This window comes from Nicrophorus vespilloides, unplaced genomic scaffold (assembly GCF_001412225.1).
Source record: "Nicrophorus vespilloides isolate i.1.1-1 unplaced genomic scaffold, Nicve_v1.0, whole genome shotgun sequence".
Taxonomy (NCBI): domain Eukaryota; kingdom Metazoa; phylum Arthropoda; class Insecta; order Coleoptera; family Silphidae; genus Nicrophorus; species Nicrophorus vespilloides.
Window position 1 is genome coordinate 19,509 of NW_017099140.1, and position 14,169 is coordinate 33,677.

General features: G+C 32.8%; 1 protein-coding gene across 1 annotated transcript in view; it reads right to left on the minus strand.

Annotated features, from left to right (window-relative positions):
* The window catches only part of LOC108564080 (triple functional domain protein-like), a gene marked incomplete at its 3' end in the record, with an annotated part of 29,205 nt that extends 17,857 nt beyond the window's left edge, over positions 1 to 11,348 (minus strand). Inside the window, exon 1 of the mRNA XM_017922986.1 lies at positions 11,330 to 11,348. The remainder of the gene's footprint in view (positions 1 to 11,329) is intronic.
* Between the last annotated feature and the right edge of the window lie 2,821 nt (positions 11,349 to 14,169).

A 14,169-nucleotide genomic window follows, 5' to 3' on the forward strand; every position in this document is an offset into this window, starting at 1 on the left:
TGAAGTACTTCAAATAAATTAACATTCAAATTTAAGTCATTATTTCCATTTAAAACAAATAAATTTCGAAAAAAATTGAAATGCAAAAAAATATTTGCAACATTACAAAAATTATCGACTATATCTATTTTCAACACTCTTGTTGTTTCTTTTTTGTTACGTAACTATATTATGTTGTCTCGAATGCACATAGATAACGCGCTTTTATCTGCACCAAACAGAACTCTCTAACACACACACAGAAAAAAATATTTGAACATCGAGTTTCATTTCCCGCCGGCTTTGATCATCCACAAATGAATGCGCTCGCGTTATTTTTGATCCGAATCCCCCGAACGATGGTGGTGGTGGCTTTACCAGCTTTTCACCAATTAGCATCATAACATATATTTTTTTTTTATTTTCGAGCGATGATGAAGTATAGATGAGAATATAGTTCCATCATCAGCATTCACATTTCCAAATTCCGGTACGTTTTTTTGTGTATTTCAATCTACGAAGTTAACAAAGTTTAAAATATATTTTTTTTCACTGCAAATCCAGTTTCAATTGAAATATGAAAAACAAAATGTACCTTTAACAAAAAAATTGAAAAAAATTCATAATTAATAAAAATGAAATTATGCGTTTTTTTGATTTACACATTTTACTCAGAATGTAAAATTTTACATTTTAATTAATCTCATCAAAAATTATTGTCAAATAAAAGTAGTTTTCTTACGTTTTTTACGAATTAATTAATGAATAGAAAATTTCAGCACTTTCTTCAAATAGATTCACAACTTCGGTGTATTTCAACAAAACCAGAATTGAAACAAAGATTATCCAACTAAATTATTCTAAATCTCAACTGTTGCTAATCTAAAGTAGATTAAGTTAACTTAGTTGAAATTAATTATAGACAAGACATAATGATAACACACACACACAAAACAGTCATAACAATAAATTTGTAAGCTTCGTAAATTTCGAATATTCACGTTTACTAATAATCTTTTTTTTTAAACGCGGCGGCGGCGCCACATATGAGTCAACTTAAATTGTAATTAATACGTGTACATAAATTACGTGATTTTATTGCAGCCGCCGTACGCGTATTCGGCAAATGCTATTAAATACGTTTGATAAATTGCAGAATACGAACGATAAATGCGTTAGGGCCGTCGAAAACGTAGAACGGATATTAAATTTTATTAACGGAATTAAATTAGCTGCACTCTTCATTCGTCCTCCCAGATCCATGCTAATAATTCTAGTTTTCACACTTAATTTCCCTAAACTAAATCATCAATAATTTCTCATGATTTGTATAAGTAATTTTGTAATATTTCATTTGTTTGGAAGAGAAAACGTCGCATATTTTTGTACTTTATGTATCATAAATTTATGAAAGGGCGCTATAAATAATGTTTTTAAAATTTGAAAGGAAGCCTTTTTCGTCCCTTTTTATTGTATGTTCTTAATGTATAGATATTATTTTCGTTGTGTCACCGAAAGCCCTTTTTTTCTTGCGAAAGAACATTATAGAATTTTATGGGCGTACAAAGAATGATATCACACGGAAATGTAGATTTCGACGTTGGGGTGGTTGAAATTCGGTGATTTGTTGGGTTTAATGAAGGCTATAGAGCGTTTCTTCATCGCAAGTTTAGTGTCGCATCCGCACAAAGTTATTGCTCCTAAATCATCCAGGTGTTGGTGTTGGTAGACTTGAGGTGAACGCTTCATTCGGCCCGTGTGCTTTGGGTATGTATTTAACGCTATGAACATAAACATAAATGGGCCGTATTTGCTTGCAAAGCTATAGCCACAGTAGAATTCTCGGTGTGGAGCATTGAATCACGTTAGTGGCTTTAGTCCATTACACTGCCGCGGAGGGGTGGTTCGTGTCCCAGGCGAGCTTACTTTGTCCTCCCAAAACCCAAAAACAGTGTGTACGACTGCTACAATTATTTACGCCGGTTCACTTTTCGAAAAATTAAACCAAAACCGCATCGTAAATCAACACGTTTTTCATCTCTCCAATGGGTATTTCAAACTAATGCCGGCATCAACACTGAAAGAGCACTTTCGCACACCCAAACGTTTCAACAACCAACATTTGATTGTCGAAATAAACTAGGTTTAAAAGTTAAGAAATGTTACATTTTCCCCAAAAAATCGCTGCTTCTTGAAACGTATAATACAATCTTTTCGAACACTATATTACAAGGACTCAGCAATTTGTCTTGCAAACTGTAAAAATTTACATGTTTTCGGTAATAATAACAAAGTTTACATGTACACATATTATAAACTAACCCAAATTCAATTAGCACTCCAATTCCGATTTGCACAAATTGTTGAGAATAAGTTAAATTTGACATGGTGACAAATGTTGTTAATTTGCATAGTTTTGGTAATATTCACGTTATTTCTGAAGAAAAACAAATTAAAAGGAAACACATGTCAATCAACTCAACAATTCCAATTTAATTAAACTATATTAATATACTCTATATTAATATACTCTATATTAATATACTCTAAAAACAGAATTAAGAAATTGAACAAAAACAACTCTATTTTATTTCAAATTAATCCGAAATTTAGTAAAAATTCTACAAAATTAGTGCAGAAAATTATTTGTTTATACGTTGTTGATTTTTGTATGTTGTTGATTAGTCCGGTTTCACTGTACGAGGTATTGCTGTGTAATTTTTACATTATTTCCGCACAGAATAATTGTCAAACAGGAAAAGAAAAGAAGAAACGCAAAGCCGTTTATTATACTAAACAAAAATGAGTTTAATAACGGAGAACCTGTACACATCAAGTGAACAATTGGCAATTCCGTGGAACAACAGCAGTTCGATAAGTGCCGTTTCTACAAACCATAAATATATATAAACACACGCACGCTTACAGACAGACAGACAGAAAAGGAGACAACTTGTTTTGCGAATAAACTTTAACGAAACAGAAAATATCTAAAAGTTTCACGTAAACAACTTCGAGAGACGATCGTAATTCACTGCTACTACTACTACCTTTGTCAATTCAATTCATTGGTAATAATTACATTTGCATTTTTTGTACGTTGCTTGAAGCAATTCAACGAACCGCCATAAGGAAATAATAATAAAGTATCTTACCTCTGGGTTATTAATACATAATTGTTAATTAACGCACAGCAGATAAGCGAATGGGAGTACATGTAGGCGGCGATGTTTTATAGTCGTCTTATGTTTAATGCAATGCAAAGTGAGGCGAAAAGAAAGAAATGAATTGTTGCATGTTCATGCACTGATAAAGTTGCTACGAAGAATGGAATGCAAATGATAAGAATGTCGCATTACAGAAACATCGCTGATAAAAGGATTATTATTATATATAATTCCTTTAATTCTATTCAACATTTAACTTATGAATACACCACTTATTAAGAATCTGGGTATTATGTAAGGTTTTTCTATTTGAAAATAGAAATATCTTCTGCGTAATGTACATAATTTGTAATTGGAATGTGACCATTTCGAAAGTCGTATTGCAGAAAAACCATTATAAAAAATTATCTATCATTCCAATTTCATTTTATATTTCTTTTACGTTGCATAAGAATCGCTAATTTATTCTAATGATCTACTTGGTCTCACTTGATAATTCAATTACTTCTAACAAATCTTCAACTTCATCTATGAAAAATAGTTCATAAAATTTAATTTTTATAAAAGCTATATTCTTATTATTGTAAATTTCAAAACAAACTAAATACATTGTTACCTGTACTATGTGAGTTATTACTGTAATTCCATTTCCATTACTACGAAGTTATCTTCTAGTAATGAAATATGAAAATGTGCTTGATCTTTGTTAAATCTTAAATTATAAATAACAAACATATGAAAAAAACTGATAATTGGTAGTTATTTTTTTCTTAAAGTGTGAAATTTAGTTAATAATTTTAATCGCCATATAAATTAGTCATATTTTGTGTGTAAGTGAAGAAACAACGTTCGGGATTATGCAATGAATTATGTATGATGCGAGGAAGAGAGGACACGGTTGAATCTCGTGTAAAATTGATTCGTTAACCGGCGGCGCACGCGACACTCTGTTGTCGACTAATCACTTTAAAGTTTTCATTATTAATAATAAAGTTTCGAAGTGATTTAGAACAAAACGCGGCCTCGTTTTATAGATAAATTGATGCCGATGGCTGATGGAAACATATAATTTAATCACGATGAAATAATGCCCCGGATGATCAAACATATTCATAGGTTTACACTACAGCTGCTGCGTGCATGCGTATATATATATATGTAAATAGTAAATAGCATCAACGGGGACCACTCGAACTCTATAGTAAATGTAGACCCACACGCAATAATAAACAAACTGAAAGCATCTGCCCATACAGCACACAATGTACGCTTCGTGACAATAAACCATCAACTTTCCTAGGAAATCACCCCTCCTTCACGCACTTACCAAAAAAAAAGCTTCAATTTTAAATATTTACATTAGGCCCAGATTTACTTCTATCGTGTAGATTCAAGCTCCGCAGAAAGCCAAATTAAATGGCAACAATTACATAACTGTATTTCAATAATGTTTACAATTATTTCAATTGTGAAAGAAAATCCAAAACTTTTTAGTTTTTCAATTGAATGAATTCAATTTAATTCAATTAGGTCGCTAGTTAATGGCAATCCTTGAGAAATAAAGTTTTTTGCGCTGCACAAAGTGCGGAAACCCTTCTCCTTTGATGAATGTCAAAACGATATTAATGGAGGCGAAGTTTCGCGACTTCCTATAACCCCGCGTTTCGAACAAAGACATTACAATAAAAAAAAACCCTACCACGCCCTTCGCGGTTCTTATCTGAACGTCTTTGTTTGGCGTTCTCGGGCGTATAGTAAGATTAATGCGTTTCGACGGATGCAAAAATGTAATCATTAGTCTAAATTCAGACTAAAAGGATTCATATATATTTTGTTGTTGTTGTTGCGAGTGTAGAAATTATTCACGGAAAACGCACAAATGTTTGTCATCTGTATGATTCATTTTTGTTATCTTAATACCCAAAAATATATGACCACATAAACATCAATTTAAAATGTATAAACTTTAGTAGAGAAGAAATAAACATATTTAGTAATTCACTGAATTTTCGTTATAAAAACGACCCAAACAGAAAAATAAATGTATTAATAACTAGAAATTAAGTGTTAGTCTTAACTTATTCTAATATATTCTAAACTTTGCCGTGAATGGAAAAGGGATGGAAAGCTTCAATCTCCAAAATGTACTTCATACAAAGTTACGTAAAGTAAACAACATTTGATATAAATACAATTTTGAATAGAGGTTGAAAAGTAAGTTTAGGTAAGAGTTGTTACCTGAAAAGCGTTTATGCAAATCGTCCGAAATAAAATAACAATAATTCAGAACGTGTAATTATACTTTGAAAGCGTTCCGTGCGTGAGCTTTATTTGCTCGGATTCTCCTTCACTCTTGCTAACTGCCGCGTAGCAAAAAGGACCCCGAGAGTTTCGCACGACGTGATGTTATTTTAATCGCGTCTTTCGAGGGTGGGTGGTCCTCTATAAAAAAAAGAAAGGGGGACGGCGAAACGCTGACGGTGGTGTGTGATTTGGAGCCAGGTGAAACGAGCTTTCCGTTGAAATGACCTCCCTTATTTTATAAAAGCACTAAAACTCACCGGAATTTATTTGATATCCCAGGAAGCCTAACCTGTGAAATTAAGTTTCGACTCACTAAGAATTGTACACAAACTTTCGCTTCATTCAACGTTATTTAAAACCCTGAAGATTATTACCAATTAAATAAGAAATGATAAATATACACATTTTTTTGCTTTCAGCAGGAATAATAGTTACAAACTTAAGTAATTGCATTTCGGAATTTATGGCTCAGGAAATGAAGTTAGAATAACATATATATATTTTATATCCTTTTCAATGGATTTTCCCGGCGATCGGAAAAGTTTTCTTGAGGTGTAAAATCTTCTGGCTTTGTTTTAATGGCCAGGCTAGAAATTGCGTAAAAAGATTACGTGCAGTACCTCAAATCGTAAATAAGAGTTTAAATCCGGTCTCTTCGGAGAGACTTTGAAAAGCTTTGCTTTTCTTGTTTACCTTTTTGTTTTTCTTTGGTTGCTTCGTATTTGCAAAGGGTGGTTATAAATCATATGGTGTGTACGTAAAGTACGATAAGTTAATATTCAGGGGAGGCGGAAGAGAAAATCCCATATGCGTTCTCGCATGTACGTGCCATAAAGTAGAAACCGTCGTCGCCCGGGACGACACGACAATGTCGATGTCGGAGTCGATGAGAAATTGTGTTGTGTTTCTTCTTTTCAATGCTCCGAAGCAATTGGCGACTGGATATTTATGGTGTCCTGTAACTCGGGCATTTACAGGAAGACACGCGCTGTTGTACCTAAATCATACCCGCGACGGACGTTTATGGAACGTTAACTCGACTTATCTTCCGAGATGCACCTATCTCTAGGAAAATAAAACAACCATTGAGCATTAAGTACATCCATTATTCACGAGGAACATTTCTGTATCTCGCTACAAAAAAAAAACTATTGATAATTCAATCAATTAGTTTAATCCGAAACATAAAAGCGTCTCAATTGAAACACGAATCCGGAAAATAAGCGCGGATCTCGTAAAAAAAAAACAATCGCAATATCGAAAGCATCCTTCGGAGGAGCGTATTCAGATGGAATTGCCCTCTGTAATGGAGTCAAGGCAGCGGTTTTATAGTTCGGAATAGGCAATATATGAATGGAAGAAAAAAAAAGTGAATTTACACATTGAATTCTCGAACAACAACGGGATGTAACGAAATTTTTCCATTCGCTGTTATTGGCAAACGAGGTATGGGTGGGTAAGGAGATTGGAGATGTAATGAGGAAGATGGGATCTGGCGATGGTCTGGTTAACAGGTATATAGGTAGATGGACGGATGGAGGAACTAGATTGGTTGGTTGGTTGGTTGGGCGGACGAACGGCAGCCCCGGGGCTTTATTAACTGCAGTAATTAAAACACAGCTTCCGCAGGAATAGGTCAGGAATTGTTGTCGGGTCTGCTCCGACCAGATAATGGAGATGCGACCCGATAACGACGAAGTTATCGCTATATGACAACCACGGACCGCAACGGTTTAATGGGGATTTTGATATTTCTTCAATTTATTTGTTGCTCAACCCTAAAATGCTTTCAACTCTTTTAGTGCTGTGTCAATTGTCAAATATTATCTGTCATTACGTGATGCTTGTCAAATTATTTCAAAAGTAAATATATTAAAAGTATATGACAAGTAAATGTAATTTACTCATAAACGTTAAAGTTACCCAGCGCTCCTTCCCAAGTAACTTCTACAAGTACATACTATACGAAACTAGAGTACTCAAACAATTTACTTGTATAAGTACGATATAAAATAATAATATCGTGTTCATCAATAACACAAAGCTCGCATAGCATCGATACGGTGGATGCGCCGGGTTTCGCATATCAAAGGCAAAAACTCAATAAAGCATAGCGAAGTTGAAACGCGATAATTATTTATTTTTATTCACTTCTTTTTCCACCTATCACCCATCAAAATCACGTAATAAAATGTAAATGTCCGACGGTCATAAAACAAGGAGAACCAAATATAAACTTATTTTCCTGTTTGCATTTAGCACTCACCTCCCGTTTTATGAATTAATAAACATTTTCAATATGCAACGCAAAAATCTGCTAAACTCCCTTTTATGTACTCGGTGTTCTTTATATATATATATACGTTAGGTTAGTAGTTCATATATAAAATACACACACTACGTTTATTTTTATTCATTTTTTTTTCGCTTTTTAATAAAGCTATAAACAGTGAAATAGAGCGCCGCGATTTCGAGAGTATCTTTTATACTTCCGACATTACCTCTATTATTCGCGTAACGTAAAATATTAAATTCGTTAAATTTATCGGTGAACAAACTTGAAAATTGCAGTTTAAAAACCCGTTGAATTCCGCAATAACTTACAACGGCTGCATAGTTCAGGAGATAACCGCACTCCGATGTCGCAATATTAATCAAAATATGCATAATGCAATTACCATTATAATTAATACTATACAATTTAATTTAATTGTATACATATATTTTCAAATATTTATATTGTAGAATTATACGGGAAACCGAATAAAGTTATTATATAAATGTTTAACGATATCTTTTTGTTTTATTATTGTAAATTTAATCCTGTGCTGTATCTGTAATTCAATCACAAATAATTCAATATTACAACAAACGCTGATTGTTTCCAATAATAAAAAGAATGTAATTACTGGTATATTTATACATTTATAACGAGTTTTCCTTCCAAATTATACATATAAAAAAATCATAATATTTGACTACAAATCATATTGATTACTTTCCCAAAAACTATGGAAAATTTTAAACTTTTATCCTAAAAAATATTTACAGATTTCCACTAGTAAACTTGATCAACAACTACAACTTTTTTGGTCCGCGGATCGTAGGTTTGGAGACTTCTGGTCTAAAGAATCGTACACACTAAAACTATAAATTTATGTTTCAACTTATGTAAAGAAAGTACTCATCATTAACCGTTATCAATAAATTAACATTACAAACAACAACGAAAACACTTGTTACATGTAAACCAATTTGTTGAGTGTTTGTTTAGAAAGCGATAATATTTATTGCATATCTATTCATTTCCTGAACCACTCGTAAATCGGTTGCGAGATTATTCCGAGTGGTCTTTACTTATTGCTACCAGAAGTGCGCATGTAAATATTCAAGTAAACCATGGAGATCATTCTTGTCACAAGCAAACAAATATAAATAAATTAACAGCAGAAATGAGATATCACATGTTTCGTGAATCGAGTTTGTCACAGAATGAACGGGGTCAACGCAAGAGTTGTTACCGCTGTTTTCTTGTTTGGTTTTTAAATTTTTGCGGCACATAAAGAGTTCACAAACACACAAAATACAGTACATTTTTTTTCAATGCAAATGGTTTACAAAGCGCGAATTCGCAACTCGCAAAAATAAAATATAAAAAAAATAAAACATAAATTTGCATGAACAAAAATGTTTAATTAATTGCAAAATATAAATTTCATCTATTTTATTAAATAGTTTATAGCAATTCCTCTAGTAATCTGGTTCTGTCAATATACCGGATTATTTGGAACAAAATATAATTTTTAAATATATTTTGTTCAATTATAATTTAGATTATTTTGAAATTTTCAATAAAGTTTACGTACTGATCGAAACCGCACTCTATATAGTATTTTATGCATTATTAATACACTTAAACTTAATCTAAAATGAAGATCAAATGATTTCATGTAATATTTTAAGCGTTCATTATTATTTTACAATTTGGATTTGTTATGTAATTGGAATACGCAAGCGGCAAGTTCTAACTAAGTCCGTATGCAAATTACTTGGGGAAAACACTTTGACTTCGAGCTTAGTTTAGACTATTATACAGATGCGAATAAATTCACTGAAACGAGGTCTGAACGTTTGAAAACGTCGATGATTCCAAAAAAAAAAAAATCACTGACACCACAGAAAACTGTGATACTTTCAAAATCAAAATACATATACAATATTATGAAAGTGCAAGAAAATATGTTGTTTATAATTAAAAATAATATCCGTTAATATTTATAAAATAAAATTGAAAATTAATTGTTAAAGGATTCAAAAAAAATCACTCAAATATTAATCGTGAACGTAATTTCTGATATTGCGTTCGGATAATATCGATTTCACGAGTGTTTGTTAAATATTTCGGAACGTCGTGCTTCGATCTACATTTCGCTTTAGTCTACTAAATAATGACCAATCTCTGCGGACTTTACTGCTCAACGTTGTTGTGTGTCAACATCAAAAGTATCATTAATAATTAAATCAAACATGAACTATTTATGAATGTAAATGAAGCAAATCGATACATCTATCTATTAGAAAATAAACGTTACATTCTGACATTTGTAAATAATTGTAAAGTGTTGGATGCGCGGGACAGGTGGAAATGCTTACGGCGAAGAGGATGAAAGCCAAAGCCGTCTCCGATTTATAATGCATATACGTCTTAATACGTATCCGACTGAAAAGAAAGCTCTTGCAACGCCCTCTTCAACGATATAAAGAAGGGATGAATGGCGAATAATGGATAAAATATATGTGAGAGCTTGCAGATTTCAATGAAATAATTTATAGAAAATAAAAACGGAAGCTCGCTTTTATTTTCTTTCTTCTAATTAAAATAAGCGTGATCTCATTAAGCCTTCAAAACCAGTAAAAAAAAGCAAAGGTTTATGAATAAAGGTGAAAACAAAGCAATTTATGGAATGGATAGAGAAGAGAGGGTGAAAAGCGTAGGCATTTCATACAAATTCGTTTGGAGAATATCATTTACATACGAGCACAACTATTCCAAAATGAAGAATATAATATGAAACAATAGGAAATATAGTTATAAAAGTTTATTTTTTTTTTGTAAATCATTATTATCATTACTTGAATTACCTATTTTTCAAAATCTATACCAATTTATTATTTAAAATATATAAACGAAATCACAAATTTCTAAATAATCACAAAACAAATTTATATTAATTGAAAAATGATATAGTTAAGCCCTTTGCAACAGATGACATATTTATTCTTATTATTGTATTTATTAGCTGCTACACAACAGCATAAAATTAATGAAATAAAAAAATGGACTGATGGCAAAAGTAAGACATTCATCAGCGTATTAATTTGCATGCTAGCAAGTATTATTACGTACACATTACGTTCGGTGAAACTGAAATGCGAAGGTAGAAAAGTAGGATAACAGGCTTATACACTGCAGTCAGTACTCGGAATGCAACTTAAATGCGGTTATATGAAGACGCGTACTTGGCGTTCGCTCTTTCCCCCGGCGAGGACGAAAACAAACAAAAAGGATTTACAGCGTATAAATGATCATTTACAAAAAAAAGCGCATTCACTACGATGATGATGATGATGATGTCGGCAACAGCACGTGCTCTACGAACCAGACCATCGCCACCACTGAAACTGGGTCCTGGATTACGTAACGGATAATCTGATTACTTCTCTGTATTAGTGAGTTTAGTAAATGCGTTTTTTTTTTATTAGTTTCGATTGGCTATGAAATAGATAAATGCGTGCGTGCGTGCGTGCTTGCTTGAAACTGACTGAAACTACTAAACTGCTTCGTAACTGATTCGCGAAAGGCGTCCGCATGAACATACGGTAGGTACAAAGGAACTTCCGTCGGTCGAAAGGGAAGTAGGAGAGACTGGTGCGCCGAGACGCCCGTTATCGGCGTCCGACTGGCGCAGTCGCGCATATTCCCAACTATGTTTGTACAAAAGCTATATACAAACATTCAACCCTCTCTCCCTTTTTTCAACCTCATACACTATGTAATACATACTCTCTCTCTCCCTCTCTCTCATACATATATAAGAGTCCTTTACGTCATCCATTATTTGCGTTTTACACAATTAAACGTTCTCTTCTCCTGTTTATTGCAAAACTATTTAGGCCATCGATCTCGACCAACAAAACCCCACACACTAAATACGTAATGCAGAAATAGCATTGTCGATGGTCATGGCCACACCATTACGTTCCAACAACAAATTTAAATTTCAACAACCGACTAAATAGTAGTTTCAATTAGTAGTGATTTTTTGTTTCAACTTTACAAATTCAAAGCTTCAATCAAGCATAAAAGTAGAGTTAATTCCTCCATCTCAATGCAACTCAATTGAAATTCTTACAACTCTCTTTAATGATTTACCGATCAATACAAACTAAACGTTTTCTGCTCTTTTCATTTACCTAATTTCATTTTCTAATCATCATTATAATTAAATGTTTAATTTCAAGAATACATTTCTTTCACGTATAAAATGCAACATTTTCTACAATGTAGACAATTAAAATTCTTTCATCTACATCCACAATTCAAACTAATCATTTTCTGCTTTCTTCCATTTTGCTAAACAACACCTTCTCCACTTTCGCTTCAAACGTTTATTTGCTATGGTTGCAGATTCATTTCGATAAGTGAAATATTCAGAATATAAATATTTTCATTATCTTAATAGCTCAAAATCAACAAAACAAAGAGTAATAAAAGAAAGAAGTTTCAAAACTATTATTAATGATTATATAAGATTTATAAATAAGTTAATTAATTAATAAAATGCTTTCAAAACATCTATTAATTATTGTAAAGGCGAAAATAGCAAAAGGATCCATATGCTCTTTTACACATTAATTAGAAATCCAACCAACATATCTGCAACTCGCAATTAGATTACTTTTTCCAGCAGGAAAGAAACACGCTGTATTAAAAATAATTGCAATTACAATTTGCAGCAGCTTAAACGCAGGAGAAAGAGAATAAATAGAAGGCATAGTTTATTATGGAATTAATTTTTAAAACGCAAACTTGTTTAGAACGACGATAAGTTCAGAGCTGCAAGTTTATCAAGCAGATGTTCCCAAGGACAATTACCCTGTCTAATCTATCTTTTCCTCCGTTTATTATTTCCTCCGATCTCGTCGACGATTCGTTTCATCGCGTAATTGCTTAGTGTGTAAATATAAAGAACGCGGCGCAAAACGAAAAAAAAAATGGCACTATTACGTTACGAACGGAACAAACAATCGAAAAACTAAACAAGCGAAAAAGCAATGCCATGAACAAAAGCAATTAGTTTACTCGATTCTATTTATGTTTGTAGTATATAAAAATAAAGTCAACAATGTTCTTACGAAAAGCAATTTGAAAGAAAATCAAATATCGTATACGTTGCGAAAGTGGAGCAAAATTCTCGAAAAACAGATGCACTTCGTAACTAAATATTAAAAATTATACGAAAATTTTCGTTGATTTCTTACAATTCCTTCGGTAATTTCATATTTAGTAATGCACCAAACTGAAGAATTCTTAAAAACTACTTTAATTGATGCATGTCTATTTGTTTCTTGTACGAATTGACGTTATGATTGGATTATTCAAATTCAAATCTTCGACAACTTCTTACAAATTTGATTCATCAAATGTTTTACTGAAGATTTTAAAAGTAATTTCATATTTACATTAGTAGCATATTCAACTGTGAAGAACAGTAAATAAATGAATTTGAATCTATCCTAATTTAAATGAGTTGCTGAACACAATACGTGATTGACGTTAAATCGAATTTGGGAGCTGCGTTCGATCCATCCAAGATTCGAAACGAAGGGACGACGAGAATCAATTTGCAGTCGAACCTGACCGCCTTTGAGCGACGAATAAAATCATTAGTGCGGCACAGTTTCGGGCACAGGAGGAACGCCATGAATTAGTGAAACTAATCTCTTGTCAACCCCCGGTCCGTTGTTAGTTAATTAACTCTAGTAAATCTTGATTATCTGCATACAGAATGCAGCGAATTGCACGTCCACAATCGCACGGTATATTAGCATGTTGCAACTATAAATAAACATAGCACAAATCCTCACACCCCAGCTCACTCACTCACCGTGCGTATTTGATCAAAGCTATTTTCGACCAGACTTTTCCTTCTTCGTCTTCCGATACTCCAGATGTTACATGTACCTGGAAAATCCTCACCAACGCTCACGCAATTATAATCGCAACAAAATGCAATCGATATGGTCCGAATGTACGTTTTAATTAATCCCAAAAATCCTCGCACATCAAGATATACATGAAGATAACTCATATACTTGTATTAAGGATTTAATTATGAACTCATTTAATTGGAAGCATTTACCGCCTCCGAGAGAGGAGTTCGCAAACTCTCGATCAAAATTCACCGGATTTAATTAACCCCACGAAGTAATTAAAACTTTATGCTGTGTTGTGTTGGTTTCTTCCACCCTCATTCATTTCTTTTTTTTTGTTTATTACATTAAAAGCACGCACTGCTTTCCAATACTTTTTTTGTCATTTTGTCCTCTCGCAAACTGATTAATTAATCGCAAATTTATATATAACAAAAAAAAAACTTCTAAATCGCAGTAATTATGGGAATAATCACGAATCGCGCAGCAACACGTTTCCATCGAA